This window comes from Podarcis vaucheri (assembly GCF_965113315.1).
Source record: "Podarcis vaucheri genome assembly, chromosome: 2".
NCBI lineage: Eukaryota > Metazoa > Chordata > Lepidosauria > Squamata > Lacertidae > Podarcis > Podarcis vaucheri.
The window spans coordinates 102,148,743-102,168,899 of record NC_138760.1 but is presented as its reverse complement, the minus strand read 5'-3'; the positions used below and the strand labels follow the sequence as shown (position 1 = coordinate 102,168,899).

General features: G+C 39.8%; 1 protein-coding gene across 16 annotated transcripts in view; it reads right to left on the bottom strand.

Moving 5' to 3' along the window:
* Positions 1 to 20,157, bottom strand: part of FOXP1 (forkhead box P1) — a 543,747-nt gene that overhangs the window by 119,209 nt on the left and 404,381 nt on the right. Inside the window, exon 1 of one of the 16 annotated variants that reach the window (XM_082209678.1) lies at positions 10,243 to 10,382. The exons of the other annotated variants lie outside the window; for them this stretch is intronic. The gene's annotated coding sequence lies outside the window, so the exon portion shown is untranslated. Of the gene's footprint in view, positions 1 to 10,242; positions 10,383 to 20,157 lie in introns of those variants that run through there. 16 annotated transcript variants of the gene reach the window in all.

Below are 20,157 nucleotides of genomic sequence, written 5' to 3'. Positions count from 1 at the left end.
GTTAACACTGGAAATCCACACCACAGCAGCATTACCATTCTGAATTTGCACTGTGCTGCATGTCAGGATAACCCAAAGCAATTGAGAACCCAGTTCAAGACACAGCAGCTCCCTCGTAGCACTGATATGCTTAAAGATCTGAACAAGCATAGCGTAATAAGAGTTACTTGAATTTATCTGTGAAGCAAGCCTTAGTGAATACTAGACCAACGGTTGGGTCCTTCTGCTCTACAGCCTTCTCAATTGTTATCTACGCCGGCTTGCAGATAAACCTACAAAATTTACTAACTTGCAGAAGTGTTTACTAGCCTGTGGAAGGCTGGGAGGAAGAGCTCTAATCCTCCTGCAACAGCTCACTGCATTCCATGATGCACATCAAAGAGCATTTTCCCCCACCTCTAGCAGCTGGTTTGGTTACGATGCTGAGCACAGAGGAGCTCTATTCTGCCAGCCTGCTCACTCGCCTGCATGGAATCCCTTGTCGTCTACGGCGACCAGGCTAGTGCCTTAATACAAGAGTGTGCCTTCCCATGAGTTCACGTGTGGCAATGCCTTACAGAAGTATAGCTGGAACTTATATTGGTTACAGCATAATTCCCTGGGAAGTTAATTCCAGACTCCCACAGGCACAGCCCTCTCACGGAAGGGTAAACACCAGTAGCAAATCCTGAAAGGCAAACACTAGTTTACCCTTGGGATCCCTTCCAACTCTACAGTTCTATGAAAAATGCAGTATCAGCGTGGAAGAATCGTATGTAATTTTGCCCCAAGGCAGTAAAACAATGCTGTACTGTGATAATACCTATAAGCCATGATCTGCCTTCATCAAATCGTAGAATTGTAGAGTTGTGGGTCCCTTCCAATATGTAGGAATCTTCCAATATTCCCTATAATGCAGGAATCTTTTGCCCAACATGGAGCTTGAACCCACAACCCTGAGATTTAGAGTATCAAGCTATACTGAGAGCAGGTGGAACATGGGGGCTAAAAAACTAAACTGTGAACAATGAAAGCCCCAATTTGTATTTCATGCCTGCCATGAACTGGAGTGCGGCTGGACACCATCAGGTACCTGTTGGGAGCTGCACATACAGCCCCCAGAGCCTCCTGGGTCTCCTTATCCACCATAGGGCGGGCCTTGCCATGCAGCAGAGTGAAGCAGTTCGCATCAGGTGGCACCATGATCAGGTGGATAGATGAACATAAGAACTGGCCCAAGTTTGGGGGAGGGATGGGGAGAGGCAGGCTGCTATTTGGGTTTGGGTTCAGGCAGCTAGAAATTGGCACTCCTCCTCCTTTCTCGTCTCCATCTCCTTTTGGGCAGCAGTGCAGAAGGACAAGGGAAGAGAACAGGAAGGAGGTGCCCATATTGATAGTCACAAGGAGGCGTCCCACTTTTGGAGGAAGGGTGTTGAGAGTATTTGGTCCAAGGGTACCTCAAAATCTGGAGACTACACTGTCCTTAACTCTAACCTTCCTCTACTCTCTCCCAGGAAACCTTTTTCTTCAATAGCTGTTTTTAGCCAAAACCACATTTTTTACCTTCAACAATTTCGTCTACTGAATGCCAAACATGGATCAACATTGATTATACAGAATTAACTGGGAAAGCTTCAACCCAAATCTTGCTTCAAGAACTCGAGACAGTAGCATAGGTAAAGTTTTAAATAAACATATTCAAATGGAGCAGAAACTATTGTGGTGTATGCGGGCAACAGCCAGAGATTTATGGATAGCTATTCTGCTTCTCAACTTCGAATGTCCTGTCCAACTTCTTCATGTAACTAGTCCCTAGTAATACTAGGCTTTAAAGGGCTGCTGCAGCAGGGATAGGCTATTATAGCCCACACTTTATTACCCATTACTACTGAGGTCATTAGCAGCAAGAGTGATTGTACCGGTCTTAACCTATTGATCATTGTAACTACTATCATTTAATCCTGTGTTGAATGTCTGGAAAGCTGCTAAAGGCACACAAGAGAGAGTGCTCTAGCACTGAGAAATATAGTCAAAGCTTGAAAATTACACTTTGATTCATAAAAACTAGCCAGTGGTTTAAATCAATAGTATTTAAAACAGTCATGTAAGTTCTTAACTACAGTCTCTAATATTTATTGGTCCCTGTTTGAGTGTATTCCGTCAAAACTGTACTTATTTTAGAGACTATGCAGTATACCACACATTACATCAGAGTGAAATAAGAAACCTCTGTCTGCTCTTGATGTTAACGTGACAGGACTTCAGTCCCGGGTGGCTGAAATTTGAAGATACCTTTTGCAAATGGCAAATGCTTAGAAAACATCCTAGTTTAAATAAGGCCCACTTTAAAAGAAAGGAAGAATGAGATCTCATCACTTGAAAACACCACTGAAAGGCACCAATCCACAAATTATTTACTGATCAAACATTTCTTTACTATGAGTACTCCGGAATAAACTAATGGTGATGTACATTAAACTGAGTGTGTTTTATGCCTTTTATCAATCATAAAATGCACTTTCACAGAAAAACAACAAATGAGTGCAATAGATTTAGCTTACTTCTTCAGGGAGGTGGAAATATAAATAGGATAGGAGCTAAGACACAGCCAAGTGGATGTTCGGATTGCAACCATGTACACATTTACTTGGGAGAAAGTGTCAATGGAACTTACTTCAAATAAATCTTGCACCATTAGTGTGCTAGTTCTGCCCTAGAAAACTGCCCTCAATTCATTGCCCTATTTAATGACTTTGGTTTATTTAGCAAACTACATGCAACCCTGTTGACAGATACTCACAGGGTGTGGTTAGGTACCCAGCTGCATTTAGAGCTGGCAGTGAATGAAAAATACAGCTGCTGCTCAGCTATTATAATTCTACTAGTATAGACCTGCTGACATTCTAATACCATCAACAGCAAATATGCCTTTAAATAAACCAGTTGGATCCAGGTTTATTTTCCCAATCCATGCCTGCATGTTTCTTGAGATTTCCATCCACTACATTTGCCCACTTCACTTCCCCCCGGAAAATATTCCATTGCTGTAGCCTTAAATTTAGCCCGAGTTCATCTTCAGGATAACAATTGTAAGACTTCTAGTGATGTGGCACTTTCCCACTGACAAATGTAAATGAACCATCATCTAAAATTTCACCTCTTCAATTAGACTGAATGCTAAATAAAGGGTTTTTTGCCAGTTCAAATTTCCATAAACATAAACACATCAATTACCATTTTATTTTTCTTCAATTTAAAGAACAAATTGTCATCACTCCCTGACTTTAAAAAGAAAATATTTTTTCAAGTTTCATGATTTATCCTAAAATCCTATAACAATGCACAATTAATCTTGCAAAAATAAAGAAATGTGTTTCAAATGGCATCTTGATTTCTTGACTGAATGAGAATTGATTTTCATGAAATGTATGTAAAATAAGCAACTATGTGTAACCAATAAAAGAAAAATTCAACTGTACCAACTTTGCAAGGGCAGTGTTTACAGAATTAAGGTTACCCTCTACTAATACATATGCAGGTTTGTAATTATTATAATTAGTGTGAAAGAAGCATTCAGAATGATGCTCAAAACATTTTGTTGCAGTACTGTGTAGGTTTTCACTAAATCACATTACCCGCATCTCACCCAGGATAGAACATTTCTGACACAATATTTCAGGTCTTCGAAACAAAAACCATTAAAAAGAAAAAAGAAACTTGAGAGTGCTGGAACCATTCGTGTGGAAACCATGATTCTGTTTCACTATGCAAAAGAGAATTTCACTTTTAAGACTTCCCTGTTTTCGCCCATAACACTGTACAGAACATTACGACAGGTACTGTTCATTATATTAATGTAAAACCAGCTAAGTAGTCAGTCATTAGCATAACTGTTCTCTCCTCAACAATACAACCTCCTATTAAAAAGGGGAGAGAAAAGAGGAGAGAGAGAAAGAAGCTCTTTACAATTCAATTAGCATTTTATTTTTTATCATTTTGTTTATTGCATTTCACCAAGAGTAGGAGTTTGACCAGACATACACAATTGAGCAGAATAGATTCGCCTGACTTGGTAAATAATTTCGGGCTTCCCACCACGTTAACCCTTCTTTACCAACTGCAAGACAGACAGAAAGGAAGAAAGAAACATGAAGATTTAGTATTTGTTTAAAATGTGAAACCTTGGTGCAACCTGATCCTACCTGCCACTTCTCATGCATACCAAGCCCCCTACTAATTGCTGAAGCTATAATACATACCCATTTAATTTGCATACAAATATAAAGTTTGCATAAATTAAGTATCTTCTACTTTAACAGGAGTGCTACAGTGGAATCTATCAAGCAAAGCTACCCTTAGTTTAGGCAGGTGGGGGGGGGAGAAGGAGTAACGGAAGGAAAAGGACCATTAAACATTTGCTATTTCTCAAACCTAACCTGCTTAATAAGGACATACTACACATTACTAAAACTAATTGTGTGTGTATGTGTGTGCGCACGCAAATGCACAAATTGCTCCGTTTCTTTTCAGTTTAGCTTTTAAAGAAAAACCCCGATGAGATCAATACTGATTTATAAATTCTTAAGCCTATCTACATGCAGTCAAGAAGATACAACACCTTGCCTGTTATTTTCTAAAACATTTGTACATTGTGAGATTTTAATAATACAAGGCTGAGAACGTCGTTACGGAGAAATTTAAGCACATGTTATTTTTTTCTGCAGCAGGTATTGGAAAGTGCAAAATCAGCACCACCAGAATCATTTGCAGCACTAGCCTGTGGCTTTGCTTTCTGCTGCTTTTCTTTTAAGAGTTAAAAATGTGGTTCTGTCTTTTCTTCTGGGTTTGGGGAGTGGATGGGTTGGGGGAAGGGGGTATACGTGCAATGTGTACCGACTAATGTAATATTAATAAGCAATTAAAATATGGCAAACTTACTGAACCAGTTTACTCTTAATCAGACACAAAGAAAGCAGTCAGATTATGACAAGATATATTCAGATTCTTGTTCTGCTAAACACTCATCTAGAGGGTGTCACTTTATTCAGAACTGCAGCCTTTACAATACTTGTAAAAGTTTATTTGCTTAAGTGTGCTGTATTTCACACCTATCACAGGTGCCCTCATTTGTGCATCAGAATCTAATTTACACTGGCTGTGCTGATCTGTAATGAGAAAACATCAGATGCTCCTTTTACAATCTTGCTATTCGCTGCTTTACTTCTAATGAAGACACGTTCCAACCAGCAAGCTCTCTGCATGTTAAAGGTCAAAACACTTTTTTTAAAAAAGATGCCTCGCAAAATGAAAGCAAACGGGAAAACCCTAGAAGAAATCCTTCACATAAAGGGGTGTGACAATTAAGAGTAATTGTGCAAAATAAAAAGGCTACCTTTCCTAAAAACGTGTGAAAAATTAAGCTGCCACTACTGATACAGGTTATATTGGGGGGGGGGATCAAAATTTAATGTATTCTCCCCTGTGTCATCTTGTTTTGTCAAGACATCAAATAGAATTGGAAAGTACAAAATAACAAGCCCTTGAGAAATCACAGAAACCGACCTTTTTGATGTTGTTGGTTTACCTTGTTCTCAGTTATTTGAACAATGATGTTTTAGATTTAAGGGCAAGATAGAGAGCTTAAAAATTAGAACATGCTATCAGCTATTGTTGTTTGGATGTTCTTAAGTTTTTCCTTTAGAAAAGGTAATATAACATCTTACCAAACCACTGAAAGGAACTCCACCTCAAAAACCTGCACAGAATAATTAGCAATAATGGATGCTTGTTCAACGCTCATTCAAATTTCTCCCTCACCCCATCAAACACAATACGGACAAGAGAGGAAACTGCACTGGAAAGGTTAACAAAAACAGGCTACAGTACTTCATATAACTACTTGATTCCATTTTATATAAAAACAGACACATCAGGCAGCTTTACAGATAATGAGTACGTTACCCCCCTCCCATCCTTCCTCTACTCAACTCTTGAAAACAAATAAATAAACCTAGGGCCAAAAAGGGGGGGGGGGAGACCTTATAAAAATAAAGGGCATTTCAAATGAATCCTGAGTTTCACAGCAAAGCTAATTTCCAGCAACACAGCCCTGCTTTCAGTAAAACAAACAAACTGCTTACAGCCGGCCAAGCTTCTCACCAAACACTATCAAGTTGAGACTGCGGGTGTCAGAACTTTCCCACAATTGAGCCACGCAGGTGTGGATGGGGGTGGGCAGGCTGGGATCCCACTCTTTATCTCTTTATTTTCCCAAGCACAGTGGTGGGGGGTGAGAGAACAGATCACAATGCTTACCTATCAAGTAATAAACATTTCCTCGAAGAAAAACTAAGGTGTCTCTGTCAAGCTAAAAAAACAGCTGTTGACATTGTGCCTCTCTTCCTCTGCCTCTTCACTCTATAAACTTTTAAGTTCAGCAAGACTTTCTTACCTCTGAACCGGACTAAGAGTTCGCAAGCATCTCCCCCAAAGTATCAGCCTGCTGCACTGTAAACAGCTACCCATTTATACTTCCAGCACATTAAAAAGAACCAGAAATATAATGGGAAGAAACATGGGGTTTTCCCTATGTATTTCTAGGTAGCAGCAACTCCCAAAAGCAGACTGCTCAAGAAGGTAAGTAAATTATTGCATTAACACATTTGCTCTGTGTCTGTAACATACCAATTTTGTCTGCCATATATAATCAATAGCCTTCACTGTCAACATAGACACACACGTTATCTATTTTGCTTTATTTGTGAACATACCTGAGGAAGCACCGCTGTGTATATGACCATCTGCAATAATAATAACAAAAGAAAAGAAAACCTGGCCACTTTTCAGCAATTGTCTATTAAAACTGAATAATGGTGATGCTACCCATTTCTATAAGGCTGCTTAATAATTTTCAGGAAGCCCTGAATTTCAGTGAGGAACAGAGACGACGTACATAGGTGTGATGGTGTACTAATTTAACTGTCCTGGCACAGATCATCTAAAATTTCCCTCTTAAGATGTTCCGATTTTGAAAAACTGCAGGCAGAGTTCGCATCATGCTATCAGGCAGACAACTGTGTGAAAAGCTATAGAAAGTTATGATCTCATGTCAGTTTCATTGCATCACTCCGATGCTATTGGGCATGGCATCTCCTAATTCTCCTTATATTACGGGGGGGGTGAGAGAGAGGGAAGGGGGTAGGGTAGGGGGACTGCGATTAAAAAGCAATGTGCATTTTAAAAAATAACCAAAACTAACAAATGGTGAACAAAACCTCAGAGAGAGAGAATAACTCCCTATCATAAGCTTTCTGATGATTTATGGTTTACTAACTCAGCAAGGTTACGCAACACTGCATGCCTTTTTAGATGCATTATTTGAGCCAGTTGAGATTTAATTAAGATCATAGCCTCCAAAATCCCTGTCAAATGAAAAATTCACAGAAGACAATGCCCTATATATCCTCATGCAGATAGTCTCCTCTCCACGACTCTGGAATAACATAAGTTAATCCTTGTTTCTATGGTGGCAGACAAAAGTTGACTAATTTTGTTTTCTTTTGACGCTTGTGTTGTTTTCTGGTTTGTGTCATGAGATCATTCCTAAGTAATGGGGCAGAAGGGGGTGGGGGCAGTGGGAGTGAAAGAATGAGAGGGCAGTGGGAATTTGCAGAAATGTGTCCCAATACAGCAGGAGATATATCTTGACTTTCTCGCAGCTCTGCTGTGATGTCATCATGTTTTCACTTAATTAACCCCTGATGGTACAGGCAGCATTTTATGGTACAAGTCCATTTCTGACAGTGTGCTGGCAATGGGCATATATATATCTATATATAGGCAATTAACTATGTTGTATTGGCAAATAAAAATCAACAAGAAAAATATCTGAAAGGTTAAATCAGCCAGCAGCCGTTATTTCATTATTTATTTACTAAAAGCATTCATAGCACCCACCCCTTCACTGGAAGGTCTCAGGGATGGAAATAGACAACCAACAAAATGAAGTTAACAATATAAACTAATGCAATAGTTTAGGGCAAAACAAAACAAAAGACAATAAAAAAGAAAGAAAAAGAAATCCACAATAAAATCACAGATCCGTAAAAGCTAGTGGCAATCTCCTAATTTCAAACTTTCTAACCTGGGGCCCCTTCCCCAAGGCATGTCTCAATTTTATATGTTGAGAAGCACACCATGCTGAATGAGGTTCAAACCCCCTGATTAAAAGCATCACTTTTTTCCCACTGGGATGCGTTTTTATCCCTAATAAGGTTTATCTGTGCAACGAATGCAGGCCTGGAATTTTTAAAGTGTTATTTTTAAGTGGAGGCTCACAGGCAAAGAGTTTACCTCTTGCAGGCATATATTTCTATTTGCATTATCTTAATATCTTTTTGCTTATCTCAGGGTTTAAAAATGACAGGTGCTAGCAGTCTTTTGTTTGACAGGCCCCTACACAAATAACTGTCTTGCCTGAAAGGGCTAATGCACTACTAATGAACAATAAATCAGCTTTGATTATAAAGTGTCAGGCCAATCAGTTTTCAGTTCAGCTCTATCGCATCCTAGGCCAAATCAGCTATACTGTTTGGACAGGGTTTGTTTTCAGATTTACATCCTTATCAATGCAATTTTGGAGAGTACCGGGAAGGCAGTATGATTATTTAAAGCTGCCTAAAACAGAATGTTTATCTGTTTATTGAAGGGAAGCTGCAGTAGTAGAAGAGCAGCATTGCTTCAAGAACAAATATCCCACATTGCTACAAGGGTAAAAATATATCACAAAGCGCTCATACATTTAAGCCACCCATCTATACATGTATCTGCTCAGTGTATATATATATTTTCTGTTCAATCTGAACTCGAAGTGGGCAAGAAACGTAAGTGTATTTACATTAAATCTACTTAGAACCTGATTGTGAATAGCCCATATCACTAATCCTGCTGGAGCTGTTACATAAGCTTACAAGGCACTTATGTGCATGCATTTATGTTTGTATCTTGCTATCTAAACACAGATTTTTTTTAGATGTTTCAAATTTAGACCCACACACACACACACACACACACACATATATATATATATATATGACATTTCCATGTTTCCTACAAATACAGCAATTTATGCCACTTTAATAATTATACATCAACAGCCCTTTAACTTTTCTCCAGAAACAAATCTTATTCATTTAGAACAAAGACTATTTCCTGCTCATGAAGCTTGCCTTCACTATTTTTTTTAAATGCAGCATCTTCAGAACACTGCTATCTATTTCTAAAACAGCGCTTTACATTTAAATCCACACTTTCTGCAAACTTTCCACAAACGAATGCCTATTTGACCTATTCAGCTCCTCTCCTCTCTCAACTATGTCAGGTATGAAAGAGTTAATCTCAAAGAGGAAGCATGTATGTGCACTTTGCTCTAAACTAACCACCCACTTCCTAACAGTTCCCTCCTCCCTACTACCACCACCCCTTAGAAAAATAATCTCATTTTGCAGAAAAATTCAGTACAGCAGGACTGACACTTAGCTTAGTTACAGTTAGATCCAGTTACACTTATTTCTTCAGAACACATTAATACCAGTCGGTGTAAAAAAAACACACCTTCCCATACTTAATTTCACGTGGCAAATTGACTGGCAAGTAAAATCAAACACAACTGTGCCTGGCACAGCATTTTACAGATCTGTAGTTTTACCCCTTCCCTTTCTTTTTCCCAAAATACTATGAAGACACCCAAGCCACAAATACTGCAAAGAATTCTGTAAAAGTAAAAGCAGCAACAGAGAAAAAATAATATTTCTGTAGATTCTCTTAAAACATCTTCAGTAAACTGTCCACAATCACACAGTATTCTCTTAAATCTAACTCCTCACGAAGCTTTGCACTTGCTACAAGAGAGCAGCACAGTAGTAAATAACAGAGCATGCATTGCTTTCACTCCCCCCCCCTTTCAAAAAATGTTCCCAAATCTTTCCCAAACTTCTGGATATGGAGAAAAGCAGGCCTGCACACTGTCTCTTTCTCTCTCTCCCACCCCCCAAAAAGTCTGGTTTTTTTTTAAAGCACCTCCATAAAACTCTTGATCAAGAAGTTGGCAAACGACAGATTTCAAGTTTAAAAAAGAAAACGAAAGAGAGGGAGGGAGAGATAGGAAAACAGCCCTTGCAAAATTGAAGACCATTATTATAACTGTGCATAAAGTAAGGTTTTTCTCTTAAGAAGAAAATCGTAAAATCAATCATATTGACAAACCTGACAAACTCCATTTAGCTGCCACCACCACAAACAGAGTGCTGGGCCATGAAGCTTCTATTAAAGCCTTGTTGTACAGTCTCTAGCTTCCTCAGGTTACAGACAGATTGCACGCACAAGGGTGCTCCTGGGCTGACAAGATGCAAAACTACCCAATCAGCCACGCCCTTCTCCACCAATCACAACCAGCCTCTAAACATAATCAGTTCAAACACCCCTACACAATGGGCCTCCTCTCTCTCTCTCTCTCTCTCTCTCTCTCTCTTTTCTGACAGCAGGTGAAATAATGCTTTTGTGAAATAACGCTTTTGTCTCCAACGCAACTACAGTTAATTGCTGTTAACCCTTTGACCCGACTGTGTTTGTATCTGCGCGCTAAAAAGCAGGGCAAAGAGCGCACACTTACTCTTAATCAAAGACCTCTTCCGAACTATTTCTTTTTTTCTCTCCACACACCCCACAATCCGAAGACAATCCCCCCACCTCACCTTCCCAAAACAAAAAGCAAACCAACAACCCCTCTATTTACTAACAGAAAGCATCTTACCAATCTAACCTTTAAAGAGCAATTTTGTTCGGCAGAGGCTACGTGACACTAGAGAGCAGCAAGCTAACGCAAAGGCTTCACAACAATCAGCTCAAATTGGATAGGCCAAAAAAGAGATAATTACATGCTGAGGAGGTGGGTGGGTGGGTGATTTTGTGCTGCAAAACAGTCTTTCCGGGTGGGGAATGTAACTTTTACCCCCTCTTATGCAAAATTATTATTACTGTTCTTTTACCAAACTCTAGTCTTTTGGAGTTTTTTTCTGCCTCGCACAGATTATGCATGACAGGATTTGTATGCGCCTGTATATATATGTACGTGTATATTTTCTTTCTCGCACACAAACACAAATAGCTCTCCAAGGAGAGTTTGCGCAAATTATCAATCTGCCCTGCCTATGTAGGGAACTGCAACTCACCCCTTCTAAACAAAGCAAAAGGAAATGAATCACATACTAGGGAATGATAATATGTTAAAATGTACTCACAATACACAAATATATCTGTTATATCCCGCAGATCAGTATTTTCCAAATAAAAAGAGTTTTATCAACCTGTTGTTAAGGCCACCAAACAAATATTTCTGAACTTGGTAGCAGATGATGACTTGGTCTGTGCCGGGACATTTGCGATACTTGGTTTGATTATTCTGTGTAATTAATGCAGAACAATCACTCAATGTGTCAAATATCCAAGAAGAAAGAAATACTATTTTGCCTTAATCATTAATCCAACCGGAATGAAAATACTGGTCTCTCTTTTTTGTTTTTTATCCATGGAAACTGTAACATAAATATATTTCCACTCAACCAAGGGCATTTAACACTAGATTGGTTCATTTCTTTTCAATGTTATCTACAAAGAGGGGCCAATCTGACTTTTAATATATATAATTGAAGAAACTGTGTGCAGTTTGCAGCTTTTTCAGTTATTTCCTTAGCACATAACTGAAAAAATTAAATGGGCTAATTACCATTAGCAGTCACAAATATGCATTATTTACAAAAGCAAAGGACAACAAACAACCAATGGTGGGGGGCTGCTCACAAGACAAAGGATCCAGCTCCCTGACAACTTGTGATCTTGTGATATGGATTGCTTTCTGTTGCTTGAAGTGTTTTTGTATTAGATAACAAATTAATGGAATGTTTTGTCCAGGTCACTAAAAAGTTGACCCCCCGCAACCCCAGTTATGAATATTTACAAGATCTTAAATCTGCCAGAAGGAACCTCCATGAATGAGAAAGATCCTGGCTTTTAAATCAATAGGCACAAGTCAAACGATAAATCTGGGTATCAAGAACATGGGATCTGATTGTAAATATCGCACAACCTTCTTTGCAAACTGCACATATTATTTAAACAAAAATTATAGAGAGAATAATGATGGGGGTTGAAGTGAAATAATAATACCTGTTTATTTTATATCCTTAGAGGCTGCAGGTGTTTGAGTGCCTAAAGGTGTTGGGAGGGGAAGGAGGGAGATGGAGGCTATTTAGTTAACGCTTTTCACAGTATTTTCACTTGCAGATCTCAGTTTTGCTACTCTGCTAACTGTGCCTCTTAGATTCATGATCACATAACTACCTTGTGGCAAACAAGCTAGAAGTATGCATTTTAAAATATTGTTTATACAGTATTCTCCATGGTAAAGTGCTCTGTAACTCTTCCTTACCACAACTTGATGTCATACAGCCTTTCAACTCCATGTTATTGATAGAGAATGTAGTCCAAATTTCAGAATGTGGAAATGCGGTACACATATTGTACAACACACCTCAATTTCAGGAGCAAAGGGTATTATTCTTCCTCTTGCACTATGTTGACCCACAAGGTTCACTAAGCTACCTTGCAGGACTGTTGTGAAGATAGAAATGGGGAAACCAAAAATGAAATTATACCTTAATGTCACAACGTATGTGCATTTAACTTGTGCACATTCAGCTTTGTGCATTTGACAAAAAATAAGAAATAAATAAAAATAGGACAAAAAGAGGATGGACATCTAGGGGAAAAAAGACTTTGGCAATCCCACCTACCACTGTATTTGCACCACTGCAGTTTTGACTAGACACGATTTTAGCTTTATGCTCTATCCCTGGAACCCTTGTAAGTTGAGAGTCGCTTGTATACGCACTTAGGACTACTGAATAACTGCAGCACAATTAGGGCAGAATATGGGAATCAAGAATGAGAGCCTGAAAATGGAACAAACCACACATAAATGGAACTTTCCTCTTTGCACACACCACAGTATCCTTGAACTGAAGAAGGGGAATTTCCAGCATACTTACAATCTATATTTACTAGTGATGCTAAGAAATCTTAAACAGCATGGTCCCAATTTATCTAAGTGACCTCCTTCACCTTCTTTTGTATCACAACACCTAAAATTCACCAAGGAACCATCTTCAATTTTCATTTTTGACAGCTAAGTGGCTTTATTTCTTTACCCAGGACTTTTTATTTCATAGAAAACCCATCTACTTACACATGCACACAAGGGGTATTTTAAGGCATTGTGGGGAAACTGCTGTGTTGAAAAGGTCACTCCAGGTCTGCTTTGGGCTCGCTGGATGCCGCAGTCCTGCATATGCACACAGAGAAGAGCAAGTTGGGCCTGAATCTAGAGTTTTCTGAGGAAGGAGGCTGGCTTGTTGGTTCCAAGGTGGATTGGTTGGTTCGGGTGCTGTTTGCCTACTGTGGTGCTTGTAATGGTCTATGCTGTGCTGCTGGTGGGAGGAAGATAGTGGCATCTTTTGTGAAGCATAAACTTGAGAGAATTTGTACATGAGAAGGAAGGGTTTGTAAGTGAGAACACACCCAGCCACCACCATGACTCAGAAGACGAGGAAGCAGAAAGATGGAGGCAGAAAAGAGGGGATTGAGAAAAAAGCTTGGCTCTACTAACCTGTGGCTCAGACCACTGACTTTTCCTGTGGCTCAACGTCCATTTATAGAAAAAAAAGAGTTTCCACCCCTGCTTCAAATTATAACCCTTAAACTAATATTCTCTCTAGATTGAAAATAAATATAATAACGAGCTCATCCATCACTTTCATCTTGTCCAGGATCAACTGTTTCCCTTGCATTTCCATCCACTGGTCACGCTGGAGGCGGACCATGACAAGAGATGGTTTTTATGTATAGACAAAGATATGTGGGAAGATATGTGGGAGGGATTTCAGGAAAGGTAGGTCTACCATGGCCAAGATGGAACTTCCATGTTCCAAGGCAGGGTACTTGTGAGTAAGCAAGTACAGGGGACAAGCAACAGGGGTTAGACACCACAATAATGTACCACTATATAGAAGCATCTGCCTAGCTACCATTGGGAACAGAATGCTGCATGACAATGATGACAAATAATTGGTTTTGTTTTGGGGCAATGGTGTTTAATAAGGTATTTCCAAAGGTAGGGATAGCTATTAATTTTGGAGGGGATATATTATACACAGATACACAGACGCAGATCCCTCTACATTTTGGTGAGTCCCAACATACATCCTATTTCTATTGTAAAGTGGATTTCTTGTCGGTTTCTTTATTTTTTTCATTTTGCGTGTAAGAGGAATTGCTGTGTATATTTTTATTGCTTGGATTATTATAACCTGCTGATTTGTCAGTACTATTTACAGGTTTATCCCAATAGAGTGTGAAATTAACATTCTCTAAAACTGGATCAGGTAAGCATTCATAATGCGGCACAGGCTCAGCTTCAAGTAGTCCATGTTTTATTGCCAACTGTCTACAATACAATTTCTGTAGCTTGATTATACCTCGACACAATCAGAATGCACAAAGGCAGCACATCCAGTGGTTTACATGATCCATGGTTTCCATATTTCTGACACAGACCTGATTCCAAAACCTTGGTAATGTGTTCTTAAAATTATCTACAAGTGTGACATTATCCCCAGTTGTAAGATTTGTTGGAAATTAATGGAATTCAGCGATACTAAGTGATAAGAAATACAACAACTATTTAGGGAAAGGGTGAGCCATTTGCTCTCCTTCCAAATCTTCAGGCAGAATTCACATAACTGAATACATAGTATAAATGACACATGGATTATAACACGCATGCACACATAAAATATGTATGCAGTGCATAAACACATTTATACAATTGATGACAGTTGTGGAACACTTAATAGTAATTTGGCAAGGCAATGAATCCTCATGCATCCAAATGGTGTTGGGGACATTCTAAATGTTTGGATAAGCCACAATTCAGATAATAGGTCACCTTATTTAAAGAGAGAGAGAGAGAGAGATTTGAAGCTACACAAGCCACCCAAATATAATTTAGATAATGAGAATATGAGTAACCCGGGTTCACAAATTGAGTTTTTCTGATGTTCCGGTAAATATTATTCATGTAAGATGGTAGCCATAATGAAATAGGAATATGGTGAATTCATCAACATGAGATTTATTAATTTGCTTTTGCTCAATCTAGTTTTGCTTTTCAGCAAGAGACAGCAATGCAGGCTTGCATTAATGTAAACTACTCTGATTACTATAGATAATGTACAGGGTGTTCCTATGGCCATGATACCCCACAGCACCTCAGAATTACCACTATAATGGGGGCCCACACTCTGCTCTGCTCTGCTGCTGGTTACTGCTGCTGTTGACAATCATTTACCCACTCTCGCCAGGCATGTTCCTTTAGTAGCTCCCCACCATGTATCAAAGCTGAGTGGTGGCTTGCCTCCCTCCCATCAAAAAGGATTGCTGCTGTCCACTGGGCAAACATGTCCAGGAGGAGCAGGTGAGTGATTGACAGAAGTGATCGTAAGAAACTGCAATGGGCAGGGGAATGAGTTTGCCAGCCTTTTTGTTCTTGCAGGGGCCCTGTGCCTTTGAAAGCTTCAAAAACAAACAGAGGAGCAACTGAGATGTACCCAATCATTAACATGTGTTTTGAGTTGATTCATACATGAAATCAAAGATGTGTAGTGTTATAAATTGTGTCTCTTGATACATGAAATCAGTGTTCCCTGTATGGGGCACTTATGGTGATATATTACGATTGGATGCTAAACAAGTTGGGGTCCAGTTCTCCACTGGCGTGGGGAGGAAGGGAGCATCTGTCCGGGATTCTCCTTATTTGCCTCGGTGGTGGTATTTAAAGTTATGCCACCTGTTATGCAGCTGTAACGTAAAGTTGTCACTGGGACTGGGGCAGACCCATGAGAGAGTGCAGGATTAAGGCTTCTCCCACAGGGCTGGGAGCTTTAGGTGTGGAGTCAAGGACACACCTCTCTGTTACCTGCCAGAGTTATTCCGGGACTGCAAGCCAGAGCAGAATCTTCTCCCATGTTGAGATTACAGAGATGGATCAAGAAAATAGCAGCATCAAAAAGGGAGGAAGGCATGTAAGATTGGATGCTTTATTTGCACAAGGTTTAACATAACAACTGTGGCTCCATGGTCCATGAAGGATACAATGGGTGACAACATCAAACCATTCAGCCTACAGATGAGCACACCACAGGAATCTGCAGTATAAGTACAGATTTAAAATGTTTCTGTTTACAGAGGAAGGATGGAATTATTTCAGTGATTGCAAATGGTAGCATATATTACTTCTGGAGGGTATTGTTTATTGATCTGTGTCTTCTTTTATCAAGGGATTTCATTTCTGGTGAAACAAGTCATAATGAAAACCCTAAAGAATAATATACTCTGTTCATCCTAAAGAGAAACCAAACAGATAGCTGTAATACAAGAATCCCCCTGCTACCTATCTATTTGCCTGGTTCTGTGGTTATAATTGACATGTCTGGGTACTTCATCCGTGGGGCACTGAAGCAGTTAACTCCATATTAATTTTATTTGTGTCCACATTATGATAAAGTCATCATTAAAATAAGTGTGATGGGAGTTGTTGTTATTTATATGCAGTGCACATTTGGCTTAAAGGTGTCAGAGATTTTTCTTCTTTTTACTGCACAGTGGTTTACATTTCTCTTAATTTAATGCAACATTTTTATAATGGCAGTGTTACTGGTTAATTTATATATGCACAGCAGGAAGTGTCAACATTCAGGTGAGTGATGAAGATGATAGTACAAGAGCTCTGGAAGAAGCTTCAGAAAAAATTATTGTTTTTCTCAAAGCATACAGTTATTAATAATGAATCAAATAAATACTATTTTATATATAATTGCACCTGACATCTTTTTATAAATAACGATTGGAACATTTTTGCCCTATCTTTTGTATTTGACTGATCTTAATTAACTGCTTTCTTCTTGCTTAATAAATTGTAACTTTAGTTTCCATCAGAAAGAAAAATTGATGCATTTTTATACCAAGAGGTTCTGATCCAACGATTTGCTGTAGGGAGAAAATTATTTCATGCATGCTTGAACTGAATGCAGTCAGTTACATATAAATGTGGTAGCATTTTTATCATATAGAAGGATGAGCCTAATTGTTATGATGAAATCACTATCAGTGCTGGCATTAGGCAGTGTGGTGACCTAGGTGAAGGATTAAAATTGTGCACTGCCACAAAAGGAACTTCTCAGCCAGGTTACCTCACCTCATCCATCTCATAAAAGCCATGAGGCTCTTGAAGCTCCAGTAGGACATCCACCCTCACAAGCTGACACCTAGGAATGTCATAGTAATCCACAAGGATTGATTTCTGATGTGGAATACTGTTGTTCCTCTGGTGCACAATTATACTGAGCTTTCCTTATGTTCCGATTCAATCTAATTTATTTTGAGCCAGAAAAGAAATTGGCAGCTAGGTGCAAACTCCAGCAAAACTAGGCAGAGAGGATGAAAAAAGAAAAGAGGTAGAACGTGCATCTGAGCGCCGAAACTGTAGGAAACCCTGTACCGCTTATGACCCCAGATCGTCACAATATTGTCAGCACAACACTCCCCTCAATGGGATGCGCATTCTCATGTGCATCCACAGCCATACAACTAGTCAACACAGGTGCATGAGCCCATCATTATAATGCACATTGGTTTGTGCAGCTGCTTTTTTAGCACCCCATACCCTCAGCCACGTAAATTGTTTGGGAAAGCGAGCACATCTGAGCTACTCCGCTGGCGTCCGGTGGAAAGGGTCTCCTGAATAGTCTGGTGACTGCTTAAGAGCATCAGAAGTATAAACCTCTTTGAGGGGAGAAAGGCACAGGTTCCATGCACACCCATCCTTCCATAAATACCATTCCTCAGCTCTCCCTGTCTCCTGGGTGTCTTACGCCCCTCTGCATTTCCAGGGCTAGCCATGGCCCTATGATGATGATCATCATCTGCTGCTGCTGACCTACCCACACTTCACAGCCTTTCCCAGGACCTTTTCTAAGTTTGCGGAGGGTATCTTGCCTATTAACTACTTAATTCTTTCTCTTTGAATCTCATCTGACCTCTATCTTTCCCTGTATGGTTCCAGAACTCCAGAAGGATGACCACCACTGCAGTTATGGGAATCTGTTGATAATCTCAGCATGGACATAGCCAGGATTTATTTTAGAGGGGGCAAGCTTTATGTTTAGGGGGCAGAACCGAGTTATCTGTGACACAATTGGTCAGCTAGTTAAGTATTTTTATTTATTTACTTGATTTGGGGGGTGGGGTGGATGAGCTGCCCTCCGACCATGCCCATGAATCTCAGCCCCAGCCAGAGTTTCTCAAAGCTTTCCTCTTTTAAAGAATGGCAAGCAATTTTACACAATCCATTAATATGTTTAGGCGGGTCAATATTTCTATCCTTCAGTTTCAGGTAAAGGGTCAACTCTACCAGGTTATATGTAAAGGTGAAAAGGTAAAGGACCCCTGGATGGTTGGCCAGTCAAAGGCAACTATGGGGTTGCAGTGCTCATCTTGCTTTCTGGGTCATGTGGCCAGCAGGTCTAAACTGATTCTGATGCAACGGGACACCGTGACAGAAACCAGAGCATACAGAAATGCCGTTTACCTTCCCGCCACAGCGGTACCTATTTATCTACTTTCACTGGCATGCTTTCAAACTGGTAGGTTGGCAGGAGCTGGGTCAGAGCAACAGGAGCTCACTCCGTCACAGGGATTAGAACCACTAACTTTCTGATCGGCAAGCCCAAGAGGTTCAGTGGTTTAGATCACAGTAATGCTGCCCCCTCTTTTAAAGTCATATGTTAGGAGAACAAGGAGGGAGGCATGATTTTTCGATTTGTTTTTGCAATCCCCCCTCGTCCCCTTCCTTAAATCACAATTGCAGTGTAGGAAATGGTAGGTGGAAATGATACCTGTGAAGAGTTACAGGTGCTGTGGAGAGGGCGAAATGTCTCTCATCATGCCCATAGCCAGAGGTAGGAGGGGTCCTTTCCCTGATCCTTCCAATCAGTCTCTCAGCCTGACCTTCCCAGCAGGGTTGTTGTGAGGATAAAATGGGGAGGAACCTGTATGCCACCTTGAGATCCTTGGAGCAGAGGTGGGATATATATATATGATGCTGCTGCTAATGCAATTTTATTTAGCATGAATCAGCACTCCAAGACCCTCAAACCATGTATTGGGATCACAGCAATCCTCATGGTAAACCATGCTAGTCAAAACAGGGAAAAGCACCAACAGGGACAGCACAGGCAGCATACACAAAATTCCGCCTTGATTTGTACCTGACTTTTGTAGGCACTGATGCCTGAATTTCTGGCTTAGCTGATAGCTTGTGAAATCAGCCCTATGGAAAACACCTCCTGAATATGCCCTTTGTGCCTTTTGTTTTTTAAAAATGCAGTCCTGTGGTCTAGAAACTTGCTTTCCTTAAAATGTAGCCTACGCTGGTTGGTTGACCAGAAACTTTGCTGGAAGTCAAATTCCCAATGCATATGCACATGTGCATGAAGGTCCCTGCCCTTCATCGGAGGAAAGCATTTTGGCAAACACTGCCATCTACTGGCTACTGCACTTAAATTTACTAAGCTGCCTCATCTAACCAGCGAGCGGAAACAAAAATGTTTTATGTAATTAACGAATAAGTGAAAGGTATAAATGGTGGTCGCGTTAAACAGAAATAGATAAAGAAATTATCCAGGGAAACATGAGGCCTTTTAATGCAAAAGTGTGCATTAGTCTATTATATGACTCTCTTGCACACAGCATGGAAGTGCCAAACTATATATATTAGCTTGTCTAGGAGAACAACCTGTATAACTGCTGGGCATCTTGCTGTATTTTCTCACTCTCCTGGGAATGTATGTCGGCATATTTTCAATAAAACACCTTCTTAGCAGTAATGGGCCACTGTTCTCATTTCAGTGGTCCCCAAGGTTTCGTGATACAGTATATTTAGCTGACTTGCAGTTCAAATTCACCTCCAGCATAAAAAAAATGCTTAAAAATATACAGTCATAAAAACGC